We start from the raw sequence: 6,139 nt of genomic DNA, 5'->3' as shown, positions 1-6,139 counted from the left end.
GAAGGGTGCAACAATGAATGAATGGAATTCCAAAATCTCTGTAGATGTTCATTGAAATGAAAAATAAACAAACTAAATTAAAAATAAAAAAATAATATTATGAAACAATAAATCCTTTTTACACAAACCTGGGCCCTTTCAATTGCAATGTCGTCTGAATGTATGCATACATACTGAGTCCTACACAGGTTACTCTGCAAGGTCACCATGTGAGCAGGTGTTAACTTCCATGGCAGCAAGACAGACACAGGAGATGGTATTACAAACTGGCATAGAAGGAAGAATCAAATACATAAGCACTAAAGTCAGCAGTTTGTTGCTGGTGCTGTGTGCTATTCAGTAGATTCCAACTCACTGTAGCCCGGCCAGAGGAGGACTGCAGACTGAGGGGACTGCTCCATAGAGCACTTACTGAGGGTGGGTTTGAACTGCCAACCTTTCAGTTAGCAACCCCCAGAGCTCCTACAGCAATTTAGTTTTGTCTATCTAAAAAAAAATCGAGCTTACTCAAAGAGACTACAGAAATACGTTATGGAGTCAAGCCATTATTCCCTTTCTTTCATTCAACACACAAAATATACAGAGAGGAAAATATTACCAAAAAAGTTTATTAGATGCCGAGAAAATTAATGCAAAATCAGAGATTCTCTAGAAAACAAAGATACTCACTCTTGAGATTTGCAGAATCTCCTTCAAGGAACTAATGGGCTGCAATAATATTGTTGTTGTTGTTGTTGCTGTTGTTGTTGGTATGTGCTACTGAGCTGGAACTGACTCACAGCTGATCCTCCAGTGTTTTCAGAGGATATAAATTGCACAGAAGGAGACTGTCCATCTTTCTCTTGACAGGCATGGTGGGTCAGCAGCACACTACTCTTTCTTTAGCAACCAGGCCACCAGAGCTCCCCACAATAAGCCTAGTTTGCTATAACCTTGAGGTTTTTAAAAATGTAAAGGATATCAGACCTTTACAGGTTCATTACCTCCCAGTCAAGATCTTACATTCCTTTTCATTCAGAAACTTTGCAACTGGAAGAACATGAAAGCTGAAATGGGAGGTATGACTTGCTGAGCATCTTAGGGTCCAGCATAAGAGGGATTGTAGCATGCTGACAACCCTGGGAAGCTGTGACTGGGCCACCATAATGGGAGTGAGCTTTGGGGTGTGCTGGTATAGGGGAAGTCCCAGCATGGCCCCACAACCCCAGGAAGGTGACCACAGAGTCTCACTTCCCCATCTGAAGGATGGGCCTAATCCGGCCCCTCCTGCTTATATTCCTGGAGATTAAAATCAAAGCAGAGATATGTACTCCTGGGCTTTGGAAAGTACTTGAAAATTACTGAGTGGGGCAGTGGGCATCACTGCCAAAACCAGAAGCACCCAAAGGGGGAACAAATACAAATGTGACTTCATGGATATTAAAAATGTCTGTGCTTCAAATGATACCAACAAGAAAACAAAAAGACAACAGAGAACAGGGGGAAACAAGTGCAAATCACATATCTGGTAATAGTCCTCTATCCAGAATATACAAAAAACCTCTTACAACTTTATAATGAAAAGACAAATAACCCAATTAAAAATGGGCATGGGATCTGAACAGATACCTCTCCGAAGAAGATATGTAAATGGCCAGAAAGCACATGAAAAGCTGTATCACATCCCTAGTCCTCAGGGAAATGCAAATCAAAAGCCACAGGGAGACACCACTTCGCACTTACAAGGACGGCTATAATCAAGAAGACAGCTAACAAGTGTTGCCTGGGATGGAGAGAAATTAGGAATCTTGTACATTCCTAATGGGAGTGTAAAATGATGCAACTGTTTTGCAAAATTCGGGGGTACAGTAATGTTCTAGCAACAGTGTTCACTATAGCCAGTGTGGAAACAATCAAATGTGTATCAACGCATCACCTGATGAAAGGACATACAAAATGGGGTCTGCACATACTGTGAGGAGGATGAAGGGCTGGCTGATATGTGCTACGTGATCCTTGAACACATCCTGTTCAATCATAGCAGCCAGTCACAAAAGACAACATACAATCTGATTTCTAGGACAAGCCTGGTGTAGGCAAATCTATAAAGATAGCAGATTGTGGCCCAAGGGCAGAGAAGGGTGGCAATGAGGGGGAAAGTGATTGAAATGTTCTAAAATTGACTGTTGCACAATTCTGTGACTACTGCCTACTTCAAAAAGCAAAACCAAGAAAACCTTCATTGACGTGAAGTTGGACCAATTCATAACTGACCCTCCAGTGGCTGTCTGAGGCTGCAGATTGCACAGGAGACCCCCATCTTTCTTCCAAGGAGCTGCTGGGGGATTTGAACTTCAGAAGTATGGTCTCCGTGTCTGCAGCACAACTTCCTCCAGACCAGGCCCCAGAGCGTCCTACTATATGCTAAAGACCACGGAATTATACACTTTCTGTAAGTGAAGTGCATGCTGTGGGGATTACAGCTCAATCAAGCTGTTATTAAACAACTATGCACATAAAGAAGAAGTAAAAGAAAGAAAACAGTAGGGGCAAGACACTATCATTACTGGCATGGTATGATGAAAAGAACAAAGCGGGGACCTCCCACATCAGGCAATTATGTCCTCTCCCTGTGGCTGTTCCCTAGTACATAAAACAGGGAAGTTAGGTGCTTGTCACACCTGAGGGAGCCTGAGTTTGAAATATATGAGGATTTCAAAGTTGGGCACTGGGGGGGAGGTAGATTAGGGGATATTACCTAAGGATGACAGAAGAATTGATGCCTTTGAGCTGTGATTTTGGAGAGGAGTACTGACTGACTATCTCACAGAGTGCTAGAAGAACAGATACACGTCTGGAAGAAGGTGCAGCCAGAATGCTCCTTGGAGACAAAGATGATGAAGCTTCATCTCACATACTTTGGGCATGTTGTGAAAAGAGTGCAGAGGGACACCATGCTTGGGAAGGTAGAGGGAGAGTGAAAAAGAAGAAGACCCTTAATCAGATGGATTGACAGAGAGCCAGGCAATGGACTTGAGTGTGACTGTGAGAATGGCACTGGGTTCAGACTTGTTCACAGGGTTATGAGTCATATTCATTTGGACAGCCCCTAACAACAACCACTGTCCCCTAACAACAACCACTGTCCCCTAACAACAACCACTGTCCCCTAACAACAACCAATGTCACCTAGGGATTCAACACCAGCATGAACAGAAGGAAAGTGACACATGCAAGGGGAGTTGGATAAACTATTCCCCTTCAATGTCCACCAGGCCCTATAACCAGGCAAAGACTCAACACAGAGACAGCAGTAAGAGATCTGTAATGGTTACACACCCGCCAGGGAGAGAGAGGCAATCTTGGGTGCCTGAGGGATCCTCTGCCTACACCCATGGGCTTGCCCCTTTGTAAATGCCCTGGTGAATTTCCAAACCAAGGACTGAGCCAGGAAGGGACATTTGATAAGAAGAACTTGATTAAAATGTTCCTGGGTCCTCTGCTAATGGCCGGGGAGAGAGAGGGGCAAATCACAGATGAGAGCGGTAAAAGAAACAAACTCTACACTGGGCTCTTTTGCCACCCTAAGTGACCTTGGCCTACTCATGAAACGGCTTCATTCTCTCTGATCCTGAGTGTCATAGGGATGCCTGCCACCTGCCTACCTCATGGTGCTTTGGGAAGGATTAATGAAATGAGGTCTGCATAGCGCTCCAGAACCCCTGGAGACAGTCGCTACACACCAGGAATTAGTAGCACACAAGAGGACAGTTTCTTGCCCGCTCCAGACTTCTCAAAGCTACCTGTGTATTAGCACATCTGTTGTACAAGTGTTTGGACAAAAGTGAGTGGACTGGGGAGGTGATGACCCAAGCAGGGCCTACCCTGGTCAAGTGTTCTTGTTAAAGCCAGTCCCTAAACCCATGCTCGCTTGGTGAGAGGATATCTTGAACATTCTGTGGAGTGCCTGGTCTTCAGTGTTAGGGATGAATGATAAAAAAAAAAAAAAACCAACCAAAAACAGAAGGAAAAGAAAGGTCTTCCGGACTTTTTGTTTTAATTTAGATCCTCTGCTTTGCACTCCCTCCCTGGCCAGCCCAGTGTTTATTCTAAAGCCCCAGGGGAGTGACTACCAGGTTGCTGGGGGTGGAGGTGTAAGTCCCTGCAGTCTTCAACTACTCATTTCTTTTTCTTTTAAAAGACTAGGTTTTTATGTGTCAGACTGATGGACAGGTTCTTGCAGTATCTAATTTCCTGACAACCAACTAAAGAAACCAGGTGGCTCCTGGTTAGCACACAAAGAAACCTGTATTTATTTCATTTCTAAGCAATAGCCAGACCGTGTTGTGTAAGTCAATGAGAGTGGCTGTGTGTGTGTAAAAAATGCAGGAAAAGATACTCAACGCAAGTCTCTATCTTTGAGTCTTTATCCAGTTATTCCTTGAGAGTGTTGGTGGGTACTAGAGTCATATAAGAAGTTTACTTGCAAAGGGAGATCTGGTGGCTAAGTGGTAAGGAATTGCACTGACAACCCAAAGGTACATGGTTCAGATCCACCAGCTGTGGGAGAAAAGACGGGCAATCTCCTCCCGTGTGATTTACTGCCCCTGTAACCTTGCTGGGGGCTCAGCTGAGAGATGGTTCCCACTCTACAGTATAACAACTGCAAAACGAGCAGAAGCTGAGTGTATGGGGGTAAGAACCAGAAGTGAACGGCCTTTGTAGATCTCTTACATCCACTCTTACATCCACACAGGTCACAAGGCAACAAGACCTCAAGGCAAGGACCCCATCACAGCGGAACTCTCAAACATCCACAAAGGCAGCAGTGTGAAGCCCACTCACTCAAGTCTTGGCACAAGGCCTAGCGACCCTTCTGGAATAGGAGAGGATGAAAGGATTTGGAGGCACGTTTAGTGTCACCTCTCTACTACTCCTGGGAGGTTGTCGTATAGCAATCTCCCATGGCCTCCTACTTTCTGATGAGAAACCGAGGCTGGCTGCCATAGCCCTCCTTGGACTAGAGGTACAGAACATGGAACTGCTTGCTGCAGATCAGAGCAGATCGGTTCCTGAACAACAGGGCCTATAACTTACACTGAAGTTGCTCACTTCCTCCTATCTCCATGTCACATTTTTGGTGTGATAAAAATACATTAAAAAAAATATCCATAGAGACAAGATCCACAGGGACCTGTCATCTTTGCTACTCTTCCCTCTGATGTGCATAAACAACACACCGCTGAGATCTAAATATGGCTCGCTGTTCCTTTACCAGCCAAGTCAGTCAGGCTTTGGCTTTGCCTTGTCTTGGATGCCTGGCTTAGGGACGTGCCCAAATCTTACCCCGACTGCATCAAAGTTGGACCAATTAAGACGAATGTGGAAACAAAACCACAAAATTCTAGATGATGATACTATTTCGCAGAAACAGAGAGGGGAAATACTCTCCTTTAAGCTAGTTCATGAACACCCAAGCATCTGATACAGAATTATTTTATAACTCAACCACCTGACTTCTTAAGAAAGCATAAACTTTATTATATCATCATAGCACCCCCACCTCAAACATACTCCACCCACTCCATAAACCGGCAAGCTTCTTAATTCATCCCCTGTCTGTAATTCAGACACCTGCAGGTATTTTCCCCAAAGCCCTGCTTGGCAAAGGTCTAGTTCTTTTCTCTGCAAAGGTTTCAAGGGCTAAGTATTACTGCATGCGTAATTCCAAAGTGAGTTTTTTTCTTTTTAGTTTCAAGTATTTGTCTGATTGAAGGGAGACAACGTGGTAAGTTAACTGTATGAAATTCAGTGGGGGCCAATGGATAATCTGGAAGGAAGAGAAAAAAAAAAGAGACTGGAAAATTACTAATTATTCCATTTTCTCAACCTGAAGGAAAAAAATACTAATATAGAAAGGGAAATAGTACATTAATTTGCTAATAAAGAAAAAAGGTCACTCTCTTCAAACTGAGAGGTGGTGCACACACAAAAAAAGTAGAAACTGTACTGGGTATTTGGTTAATATGTTGATCCTGGAGAAGAACCAATCTTCCGGTCTCCATCAGCATGATACTGACCCACAGTCAGAACTAAGATGCCATTTAACAGCCCTGATAGAAAAGATCATAAACTACATTAGGAGACTCAGAAAGAGTAA

This window comes from Elephantulus edwardii, unplaced genomic scaffold (genome assembly GCF_000299155.1).
Source record: "Elephantulus edwardii isolate Elephantulus edwardi_28Jun2011 unplaced genomic scaffold, EleEdw1.0 scaffold00089, whole genome shotgun sequence".
NCBI lineage: Eukaryota > Metazoa > Chordata > Mammalia > Macroscelidea > Macroscelididae > Elephantulus > Elephantulus edwardii.
This window is presented reverse-complemented; position numbering follows the sequence as displayed.